The sequence below is a fragment of the Musca autumnalis genome, unplaced genomic scaffold (assembly GCF_047663935.1).
Source record: "Musca autumnalis isolate F117 unplaced genomic scaffold, ASM4766393v1 scaffold_2, whole genome shotgun sequence".
NCBI lineage: Eukaryota > Metazoa > Arthropoda > Insecta > Diptera > Muscidae > Musca > Musca autumnalis.
The window spans coordinates 213,290,482-213,302,751 of NW_027411755.1; the positions used below are offsets into that span (position 1 = coordinate 213,290,482).

The following is a 12,270-nucleotide window of genomic DNA, read 5'->3' on the forward strand; positions in this document are numbered from 1 at the left end:
ACCGTAAATCGGGGGGTACCGTTATATGGGAGCTATACCGAAACGTGGACCTATGTCCACAACTTTTGTTATATAAGTTTATTGACACTTAAGAACCCTAAATGTCAAATTATAGCTATATCGGTCTGAAAATGTAGCTAAAAACATCAAAACACCGTAAATCGGGGGGCACCGTTATATGGGGGCTATACCAAAACGGGGACCTACATATGTCCACAACTTTTGCTATATAAGTTTATTGACACTTAAGAACCCTAAATGTTAAATTATAGCTACATCGGTCTGAAAATGTAGCTAAAAACGTCAAAATACCGTAAATTGGGGGGTACCGTTATATGGGGGCTATACCAAAACGTGGACCTATGTCCACAACTTTTCTTATATAAGTTTATTGATACTTAAGAACCCTAAATGTCAAGTTATAGCTAAATCGGTCTGAAAATGTAGCTAAAAACGTCAAAATACCGCAAATCGGGGGGTACCGTTATATGGGGGCTATACCAAAACGTGGACCTATGTCCACAACTTTTGTTATATAAGTTTATTGATACTTAAGAACCCTAAATGTCAAGTTATAGCTAAATCGGTCTGAAAATGTAGCTAAAAACGTCAAAATACCGCAAATCGGGGGGTACCGTTATATGGGGGCTATACCAAAACTTGGACCTATGTTTTGTTATATATGTTTATTGACACTTAAGAACCCTAAATGTCAAATTATAGCCAAATCGGTTTGAAAATGTAGCTGAAAATGTCAAAATATCGTAAATCGGGGGGTACCGTTATATGGGGGCTATACCAAAACGTGGACCTATATGTCCCATCTTCGAACTTGATCTTCCGACGGCTAAAAAATGGTATTCCCCAATTTTCAGCGAAATCGGTCAGCAAATGCGACCTGTATGTTGCGAACGGACGGACGGACATGCATAAATCGACTCAGAAAGTGATTCTATGTATATCCCTAGAAGGAACTATGGGTCTATCTCGCTTCCTTTTGTATGTTACATACAAATGCACTAACACATAATACCCCTTACCACATAGTGGTGTAGGGTATAATAAAAAATAATTAAATAATAAAAAATGTTTTCTTTATAAATGTTCTTAAAACTAGAAAATAATTTTTCAGATGGAATCTCTCAATTAAAACGCTTGCCGTTTAATATTGTCACAATTTTTAATCCAAATGCAAGCGTTTTATTTGAGAGATTCTATCATGAACAATTATATTCTAGTTTTAAGTAGATTTATAAATGAAACACTGTAACTTAATTATACCCTACACCACAATGTGGAAAGGGATTATACGGTTGTTTTGGTAACACCGCGTAACACCGCGAAATATTCGTCGGAGACCCCCAATGTGGTATACCAATCTGCATATCTCGATGAAATAAAGCAATTTTGAGATGTGTGTCCGTCCGTCTGTCCATTATAAATTGTAAACACGCTCCAGGCCGCAATTATGGACCGATCGTCACGAAATTTTGTATGGAGGTCGGGTTCAGGCCAGAATAGATCCCTATTCTTATTGGTGATGATCGAGAAATATTTAGCGGGTGAAATGGACTAAAAACATAATTTTTATCTAATTTTGTAGCGGCTCTGTAGGTCGCAATAATAGTCCGATCAACGCGAAATTCTTAACAAGGTAAGAGTATATCACAAAGGAGAAGACTGCAATTTGAGATGGTGATCGGATAATATTTAGAGGGTTAAATGGACCAAAACTTTTGTGTGAAAATTGTGAAAATTTTTTATATACTGCTTATATCTTAATTCTTGGAAGTGACATTCGGGACAAGTGATATATACTTGAAAGTGGAACGCTTGACCTTTCAATTGATGCTAATTATGTTGGTGTGCAGATAACAGCGTTACAGCCTAATATATTCCGTTATTTGTTTGTAGTGTAATAATAAACTCGCTAGAAGTCGCAATTATACATCAATAGTCACTAAATGTTGCACCGGGTAAGAGTATAGGTCGAAAAAGATGCCTACAATTTTGAATGATGATCTGATATTCTTTAGCGGGTGAAATGGACCATTAATTTCGTATGAAAATATAACAATTTTATTTTTGGTCGATATTTTAATTCCTTGAGGACATATATATTTCGCAAAGTAGCCTACATATGAAAAAACTACTGACCTTTCCTCTGATGTAAATTGCAATGAAGTGTTTGCTAGATAACGGGCATACTGCCTAATATATAATAGGTTATGTGTAGAGAACCACAATTTTATCCCATGCTACATATCGTCTCTTCAAAAGTTTATGTAACACCACGAAATATTCGTCCTAGATCCCTTATTTGGTATGCCAAAATTTATATCTCGACGAGATAAAGCGATTTAGCGATGTGTGTTCGTCCATTAAAAATTGTAAACAAGCTTAAGGCCGCAAATATGGACCGATTGTAACGAACTTTTTAAGGAGGTTGAGTTCGGGCCAGAATAGAAATGATTAGTTTTTGGTGATGATCGTGAAATGTTCAGCGGATGAAATGGACCAAAAACATAATTTTAACCAATTTTTTAGCGGCTCTGTAGGTCAAAATAATAACCCGCAAAATTTTAAACAAAGTTTGAGTTTATGATGAAGAATAAGCGTACAAACCAACATGAAGATCAGATAATACTTAGCTGGTTAAATGGACTGAAACTTTTATGTGAAATTGGTAAACATTTCAATAACGTAGCGGTTAAACAACGGAAGTAGTAGTACTACATAAGTGGGTTTCATTACATTTTAGTTTGTGTGAACTAAATTTTCCTTTTCTGCTACAAAAATGTCTTTGTCATGCTAGATAACTTTTTGGTTTTGGTCATAAGTATTATACATTACACCTCTGATATTTGATAATTAAATTTTCACAATCATTGAAAAGAAGTTCCGTGGAGAGCGATTGTCCAGGATAGTGGTATAGGGTATCCCATGGTCGGCTCCGTCCGACTATAGAATTTTCTTACTTGTTTTTAAATTATTTTTTATTTTTAACTTTTCAGTAATTAAATTTTTTAATCACTAAGAAACTCATAACAAAATTATAGCCAATGTAGGCCGAAAATGTAGGAAAAATCATTAAAATAATTGAAATCGTTTGGTACCGTTATATGGAGGCTATACCAGAACATAGGTCAAATGTTCCACATTTTTGGTGAGGAAGTTTCTGTACCATTCGGAGCCCCAAATGCCAAAAAATTACAGCGTATTCGGCCTAAAAATGAAGATAGAATCCTTAAAATACTTTAAATCGGGTGGTACCGCTATATGGGGGCTTTAAGAAAAAAAGTGACCCACATTGGTTTTGGTTTGATATTCATTTATTGTCATCCAAATCTAAAAAGTGTGCAAAGTTTTAGTTCGATTGGTCAACTGCAACTGTGTGGAAAATGAGTTACAAGAGTTGAACCAAAATCGGGCGGTACCGCTATATGGGGGCTATAAGAAAAATGGACCCATATTGGTTTTAATTTCATATTCATTTATTGTCATCCAAATCTGCAAAGTGTGCAATGTTTCAGTTGATTGGTCAACTGCAACTGTGTGGAAAATGAGTTACTAGATTTGAACCAAAATCGGGTGGAAACGCTATATGGGGGCTATAAGAAAAAATGGACCCATATTGGTTTTGATTTCATATTCATGTATTGCCATCCAAATCTGAAAAGTGTGCAAAGTTTCAGTTCGATTGGCCAACTGCAACTGTGTGGAAAATGAGTTACTAAATTTGAACCAAAATCGGGTCGTACCGCTATATGGGGACTATAAGAAAAAATTTACCCGTATTGGTTTTGGTTTCATATTCATGTATTGTCATCCAAATCTGAAAAGTGTGCAAAGTTTTGGTTCGATTGGTCAACTGCAACTGTGTGGAAAATAAGTTACTAGATTTGACTAAACGGACACCAAAGCAATTTAAATAAAACACTGTAAAAAATATAAATAAAAAGCTTCTACGCTTCATATCTTTCTTAAAAATAGAGGTTGCAAAAGATTTGGTACGTTGTTTTCTATTCAAGTGAGCGGCACACTACGGTGGAGGGTATGAAAAAGAAATGGAGATGCCGGGGATTGAACCCGGGGCCTCTCACATGCAAAGCGAGCGCTCTACCACTGAGCTACATCCCCCGATGAAAAATATGTGTCACTTTATGTTGCCAAACTAACCGTAAGCATTTCTATTAGATGGTGGAATATAAAACTGGAATTGAGTGTAATTTTTAAATTAAACCCCCAGTTCTTGTAGCATTTTTTTTTCGTTTTAAACGAATTGTCAAATTTTGTATCCCAATTCATTCGCCTATGAGAAAATATAGAACGTTGATTTTTAAATGATGTATTCATAGCTATATGTATATGGAACATGTATAGGTTGAGGTCTCTACGTAATCTAGAGTCTGAGCAATCGATGCCTAAATAATTATAAAAATAAAGGAAGAAAATTTTCTTACAAAAACAGAGGGTAAGTTTTACATCTTTATGGCAATGAAGAATTGTGTATACATATACATACATACAAATGATCTTAATTGTGTTCAATGAGAGTACAAGTCCAGCCTCATGCTGGTATACATGCTATCAAATTTCAGATGTTCCTAGTCGTATATATTTCTTTTTATTCGTTTTAAGTTAAGAACAGCACTGATATTGAATTCACAATTTATAGCTGCACGCAGTGAAAACGCACGAAAGAAAACAATCATATGGAAAAATTTAAGCTATAACAGCAATAAAGTATTAGGCAGTTTGGAATGCTAATCCTTGTTGCACGTGTATACATATCTATCCACTCGTACGTTAGACAATCACATAATAGAATCATAGTTACAATACACACATACATATGTATCTAAAACTCTTACATAGATAGGGTTGGGTTGAAAAATTGATGATGCAAATGATATTATAGATTCAAAGCGAATTGCAGGCAGTTCCGAAAAGAAAAAAGTATAAGTTTGAATTGAACGAAAGATATGAAGATAAATGCGAAGAGGCTAAACATCCTTTTGTGTTGTATGTATGATAGGGAACTGATATGATTCCTATAGGATTTAGATAGAACGTATAGAGGTGTCATTACATGCAGTCTATGTTTGTGGATAAATGCAATTACTCCTAAACTAAGAGTCTCCCTTTCTGATGTATGCAAAAAGTCACAATCAATGCAACCAATAATAAGAATGAAATCTATTTCGAAGTAATTACAAATGAATGAAATGGATTTTTTCTTTTAAATTTGTAAAGATTGAATTGAACTTCACCCTTTCTGAATGCGTCTAATATGTCTTACAACAAAATATATTATAAAAGCAATATGATGTTATTTCTAACTATTTTCTAAAATTTGCCAAAAAGTTTTTCTCTTCCAAATCAACATCCCCCACCCTTGTTTAATATTAGACATTCATATGATATGCAAAATTTTCCAATTATTAATGAATGGCTATCAATTAGAAATTGCCTTTTTGTGTTCATATGCTTATAGATGTGCTGCTGCTCTCTCATTGATTGAATAGAACATCAATTTTCATAAATAATAAAAGTTTTTTCTTGTTTTGTGAAAAATCTTTTATTGGAAAATAGTTTGTGGTTTTGATTCATGCAAGTCGTCGTGGTAGTACATATTTTCAAAGAAATTTGCTTTCCTTTTGTTCGTTGGCCTGTGATTGAAGTAGAACGGGGGGAGCTGTTCAATTTGGAAGTTTTACATTTACATTTCAATTTTCATTATGGCCAAAAGCGCTCATGTGTGTAATTAAAATTTATTTTAGGAATCTAGACTCCAAGAGTAATAAATCATTTTTATGAAAATATGGCATATAACATTTATTTTGAATAAAGCATCATTTTCAAATTTGAAAAAAAGGGTTTGGTGTACATTTGTTCACATTGGTCTTTGGACCAATGTCTTTGTTGCCAGCTTTGCCTCAAAATTTAGGATATTTTCTTGATTTTTTTGAAACTACATCTTTGTTTTATCATCACGATTAACTACATGTACCATTACGGATTTGGTATGAATGGGAGACGAGGAAATTAAAAAAAATATATGATTTGGATTGCGAATTTGTAGGATATAAAAACCCATTTTATATACAACCATAATTACGTCTAGGCTATAGAAAACAATTGTTTTGTTCCAGAAACTACGAGAGTATACTATTTGTGATATTTTAAACATATTTTCTTTTATAAATTTAATATGTTTAACGTTTTTTTGCGTAGGGTAAAGGTAAGTCACATTAGGCAAATATTTGCTCCAGCGACCGGCAGTATGCGCTTTTTGAGAGCAAGTGAGCAGAAATTTCAGTGCATTATTTACGCTCACTTGATCTCAGTACGCGCACACTGCCGGTCACTGGATCAAATATTTGCCTAATGTGACCTTACCTTAACGCACTTATAGTCCGGTCAAAATAGACATGCGTATAAGGGGGAAATAGCAAAAATTCCCACAAAGCTGAATTTTGGTGGAGAGCTAGGGTTGGCCATTAGAAGCAACGTTTTAAAAGTCCCCATCGATCCCATGTGTGCAAAACAAGTTATTCGGGGTCAAAGGTCATTTTTGGAGGCATTATTCAGTTTTTTTAGTTTTTCTCAAAAACGGTAATACTTAGCAAAAGCCCGCTAAAGTAAAAGTTGTAGATTCAATAATTGTCTACAAGATCGGTCTTTATGATTTTTAAAAACGACTTACCATTTTCGAGATATCTCGATCTAAAAGTCAAATAAAAAATTAGCCGCGTAACTACATTATGAGGCGAACCGGTTAAAGTAACGACACTATGTGTTAGATACTTCCATAAGCTTTCAAACGATATCCACTTTGCAGTAATCGGTTCAGTAGAACCGGGTCTAACCCGGTTTTTAAATTTGGCCTTTCGGGTCTAATAACCGGCGAACCGGATCCGCAACCGTTGAAAATTATACATTTCCGTAATCAGCGCAACAAACCCTGCCTTCGGACAAAACTTGAAAAAAATCGGAGAGTTTTCGTTGGGGTCGTTCCCGTTGGGCTTTCGATTATACATGTGGGTTAAATGGGCTATTTTTGCATAAAATGACTCTAACATTGAATAACTCTACTAAAAACACTCCGATTTTGTTGGAATTTTTTTTAAAAGATAGCTATAATTTCCCTCTTCAAGAAAATATATATTTTTTGGGGGGACAGACCCGATTACTTCGCTTATTTTAGCCGGTTCGTCTGAATATGTGCACATTTCCCTTATAAGTGCATAAAAATCATGTGTTTTTTAGAACAGCTATATCTCAAGAATGGTTCCTTCTAAGAAAAAAATTATAAGGGTCAAACTTGTAGATAATTTTTCTGCCTACAATATTTACTTTAGTCACTTTCTGATTCGATCAACCGTTTTCAAAAAATAAATCCGAAAACCTAAAAACCCTTAAATTTTGACCTTTGACCCCGAATATTTTTTTTTGCACACATGGGATCGATGGGGACTTTTAGGACGTTGCTTCTAATGGTAAACCCTAGCTCTCCACCAAAATTCAGCTTTGTGGGAATTTTTGCTATTTCAATGTCTATTTTGACCGGACTATTAAAGTAATTATGTACCAATGTTAAAACTAACGCCTAAAAGTATGCTAAACAAATACAAAATTAAAATCTATGCCATAGATTCTTTGCAAAAAAAAAACCTGACGGCTGGTAGAAATTTATATGAAAATTTTCCCTAATTGAAGAAAGCATTTCTATCACAGCCAATAAAGGAATTACTCGGAACTACCATTAAAACCAGAAACTCGATTTAGATTGTAACCCATTAACATGAAATTGAATGCCGATGTATGCCTCTCTTAGTTAAACATACAACTGCTGAAGATTTGGCAAAAACAGTTGCTTAAGAGTGTTCAACTACAGAACTAATCTTATGCTAAGTCAATAAAAGTGTGTGGCCATGGCAGAATAGCTAGTACACATATACTTTACTGAAATAGATCTAGCATAATAACCCAGAGAACATTTTAAGGACAATATGTACTCTACAATGAAGAAAAGGCAAAAAGGGAAATGGAGCTGGTTTATTCCGTTTGTTGTGTTCAATTTTTACGCATAGGGCCGAAGAATATAAAAAATGTTGTCATAGAAGAAAATAAGGTCTTATCATAAAAGATCGATAGGTTCTCTCAAAGGAGATCAGTAGGTCTACTCATCGAAGACCATTACGTCAGTATGTCTATTCACAGAAGAAAAATAAACCTTCTCATAAAATATTGAGAGGTCTTCTGATATAAGGCCAAGAAATCTTCTCATACAACACAAAGAAGGTAGAAGACCAAGCGGTCTTGTCATAGAAGACCGAAAGTTCTTCTCCTAGAAAAGCAAGAAGTTTTTTCCTAGAAGTTCAAGAACAAAGAAGAACAGCAGGAAATCTTCTCCAAGAAGACCAAGAGGTATATTACTAAGAGAGTTTCTTATAAAATTCCCGAAGTCTTTTCCTAGAAGGCCAAGAAGTCTTTTTATAAAAGGCCAAGTGTCCTCTTCTAGAATGTCAAGAGAACTTTTCCTAGAAGAACAAGTGGTCTTCTCATAGAATATCATGAGAATACCTCATAGAAGACCTAAAGGCCTTCCCATAGTAGACCTAAAGGTTTTATTATAAAAGACTAGAAGTTTTTTATAGAAGACCTAGAGGTCTTCTCACAGAAGATTAAGAGGTCTTCTCATAGAAGATTAAGAGGTCTTCTATATGAGGACCTAAGGGTCTTTTTTTAGAAGACCTAAGGCTTTTCTCTTAGAAGACCTAAATGTCTTTTTATAGAAGACTTGAAGTTTTCTTATTGAAAACCAAGATGTCTTCTCCTAGAAGAACAAGATTACTTCCCACAGCAGACCATGAGGTATTCTCATAAAAGGCATAAGGTTAAGAAGGCCTAAAGGTCTTTTCATTGAAGACTAGAAGCTTTTTTATAGAAAACCAAGAGGCCTTTCTTCTCATAAAAGATCAAGAGAGCTTCTCATAAAAGACCATGAAACCTAAGATCTAAGACATTAAAAGTAGAAAACCAAGATGATTTCCCATAGAAGACCATGAGTACTTCCCATGAAAGACCATGAGACCTAAGATCTAAGATCTTCATCTGAAATAACAAGAGGACTAATCACGATGTCCTATCCTAGAAGAGCAAGATGACTTCCGATAGAAGACCATGAGGTATTCTCATAGAATACCATGAGGTCTTCTCATATAATACCATGATAATACCTCATAGTAGACCTAAAAGTCTTCTCTTAGAAGATCCAAAGGTCTTTTTATAGAAGACTTCAAGTTTTCTTATAGAAAAGCAAGATGTCTTCTGCTAGAAGAACAAGATGACTTCCCATAGCAGACCATGAGGTATTCTCATATAATACCATGAGTTCTTCTCATAGAATTCCACGAGAAGGCGTACAGAAATAAGGCCCCAGGAAATAACACCCCAAATTGAAAATGAAAATAGGCCCCCAAACAGGTATATGAAAAACAACAACAAAACTTTTGGGGTCTAATTTCGTCTTTTTGCGACCTTTTTTCTTTTAACTGTTGGGGCCAAATTGTCTTCACAACAAGTAAATCGAAAATTTGAAAATCAAATTGGGGTCTAAATAATATTGGGGCCTAATTGAATTTTTCATTAGGGCCTTTTTGCACATGTTTGGGGCCTAAATATATTTTAGTGTTTAACAAAAACAAGAAATTGGGGCGCATTTTCTAAAGTTTTTATTAAGATATGATCAAAAAATGGGGTGCAATTTCGAAAACTTTATTAAGAAAAAAGCGAAAAAAATTAAAGGACTCAAAATAACAATAATTTTTAGTAATAATAAGCAAAAGTAAACACTTATTTCATAGAATTCAAAAAATTATATGATAAGTAATAATAATTGGTAATAATTATTACTAATGTTGCAGATTTTGACAGTTGTGTAAAGGAAAAGCTGCTGAAAAAATTTTTCAGCAACATTAAAAAAGTAAAAAAGATACACCTATTAACAATGTTTAATTTATATACCTCATCTTCCATTGGGAGCATATTTGTGCATATAGCGATTCCTTCAAACACCATCCTATTTAAAAATGCTAAGGCATTTATTTTTCCTTTTTTACAGAGGAAGGAAGGAAAATATATTTAAAAGAATATATAAAAAAAGGTAGAGTAGCTGAAGAAAAATATATTTAAAAAAATCGCGCGATTTTTTAAATATATTTTTCTTCAGCTGCTCTCCTAATTCTGTTTGACTTGACATGGAGAGAAAAAATATACTAAAAAAATCGCGCGATTTTTTTAATATATTTTTTCTCCAATTCTTTCTAATTCTGTTTGACTTGATTTGGAGAGAAAAAATATATTTAAAAAATCGCGCGATTTTTTAGATATATCTTTTCTCTCCAAATCAAGTCAAAAAGAATTAGAAAGAAATGGAGGGTAGCTGAAGAAAAATATATTTAAAAAATCAAACAGATTTAGAAAAAAAGGGAGAGTAGCTGAAGAAAAATATATTTAAAAAATCGCGCGATTTTTTTAAATATATTTTTCTTCAGCTACTCTCCCTTTTTTCTAAATCTGTTTGAATGGATTTGGAATGAAAAAATATGTTTAAAAAATCGCGCGATTTTTTTTTAGTATATTTTTCTCTCCAAATCAAGTCAAACAGAATTAGGAGAATAGCTGAAGAAAAATATATTTAAAAAATCGCGCGATTTTTTAAATATATTTTTTCTCTCCAAATCAATTCAAACAGAATTAAAAAAAATGGAGAGTAGCTGAAGAAAAATATATTTAAAAAATCGCGCAATTTTTTAAATATATTTTTCTTCAGCTACTCTCCATTTTTATACCCTATACCACAATGTGGAAAAGGGTATTATAAGTTTGTTTTGGTAAAAATTCATGTAACACCGCGAAATATTCGTCGGAGACCCCCAATGTGGTATACCAATCTTCATATCTCGACGAGATAAAGCGATTTTGAGATGTGTGTCTGTCCGTCCGTCCGTCCGTCCGTCTGTCCATTATAAATTGTAAACACGCTCCAGGCCGCAATTATGGACCGATCGTCACGAAATTTTGTATGGAGGTCGGGTTCAGATCAGAATAGATCCCTATTCTTATTGGTGATGATCGAGAAATATTAAGCGGGTGAAATGGACCAAAAACAAAATTTTTATCCGATTTTGTAGCGGCTCTGTATGTCGCAATTATAGTCCGATCGCCTCGAAATTTTAAATAATGTAAGATTTTATGACAAAGAAGAAGCTTGCAATTTGAGATGGTGATCGGATGATGTTTAGAGGGTTAAATGGACCACAACTTTTGTGTGAAAATTGTGAAAATTTTTAATATACCGGTAATATCTTTATTCCCGGACCACATATTCCGCCCACATAAATAATATTTGGAAGGACTACTCTTGCCCTTTCAATTAATGCCAATTATGTTGATTTATGTGGTCAGATAACAGAGTTACAGCCTAATATATCGAGTGTTTTGCTTGTAATGTAATCAAAAGCATACTAGAGGTCGCAATTATAGATCAATAGTCACGAAATTTTGCACGAGGTAGGGGTTTAGGTCGAAGAAGATGCCTACAATTTTTGATGACGATCTGATATTATTTAGCGGGTGCAATGGACCATTACTTTTGTATGCTAAATAAAAACATTTTATTTTTGGTCCATATTTGAGTCCCTGGAGGCCATATACCGGCAAAGTCGCCTATATATGAAAAATTAACTACCGATCTTTCCTCTGATGAAAATTGCAATAATATGTGTGCTTGGTAACGGACCTACTACCTAAGATATAATGAGTTTTGTGAGGAGAACCACATCTTCCTCCCATGCTACAAATTTTCTCTATCATGACAGACAAATTCCCAGTTCTTACAAATTGCGTGGAACCCTATCATATCACCTATCCAATTGTACAAAATTTAAAGATGTAGCAGAAATTGCTAAACAACGCCAATTTTCAAATTTAAGAATATTTCTTAAAATGTACTGTATATAATTGTTCCACAAACATCCCAGTAGGGACAATGGAGCCTTCTCTCATATCAATGAGAGCACCCCGATTAATATCAGCTCAATGATATGTAGACAGCGAAATTTTATGCAACACCTATTTTTGTAAAATTTGCATATTTTTGGCTTCTAATTAAATTCCAGTCGAAATATATCACATATGCAAAAATAGGCGAAATGTATAAATTATGCATATGCAAATATTATTTTTGCATATGGAAAATTT

At 33.9% G+C, this 12,270-nt stretch overlaps 1 protein-coding gene and 1 non-coding gene across 15 annotated transcripts in view; one reads left to right on the forward strand and one right to left on the reverse strand.

Annotated features, from left to right (window-relative positions):
• Positions 1-12,270, forward strand: part of LOC141395239 (CUGBP Elav-like family member 1-B) — a 569,810-nt gene that overhangs the window by 208,760 nt on the left and 348,780 nt on the right. The gene's annotated exons all lie outside the window — the stretch shown is intronic.
• On the reverse strand, positions 4,069-4,140 carry TRNAA-UGC (transfer RNA alanine (anticodon UGC)). The gene has a single exon. It is a non-coding gene; the product is annotated as a tRNA-Ala (tRNA).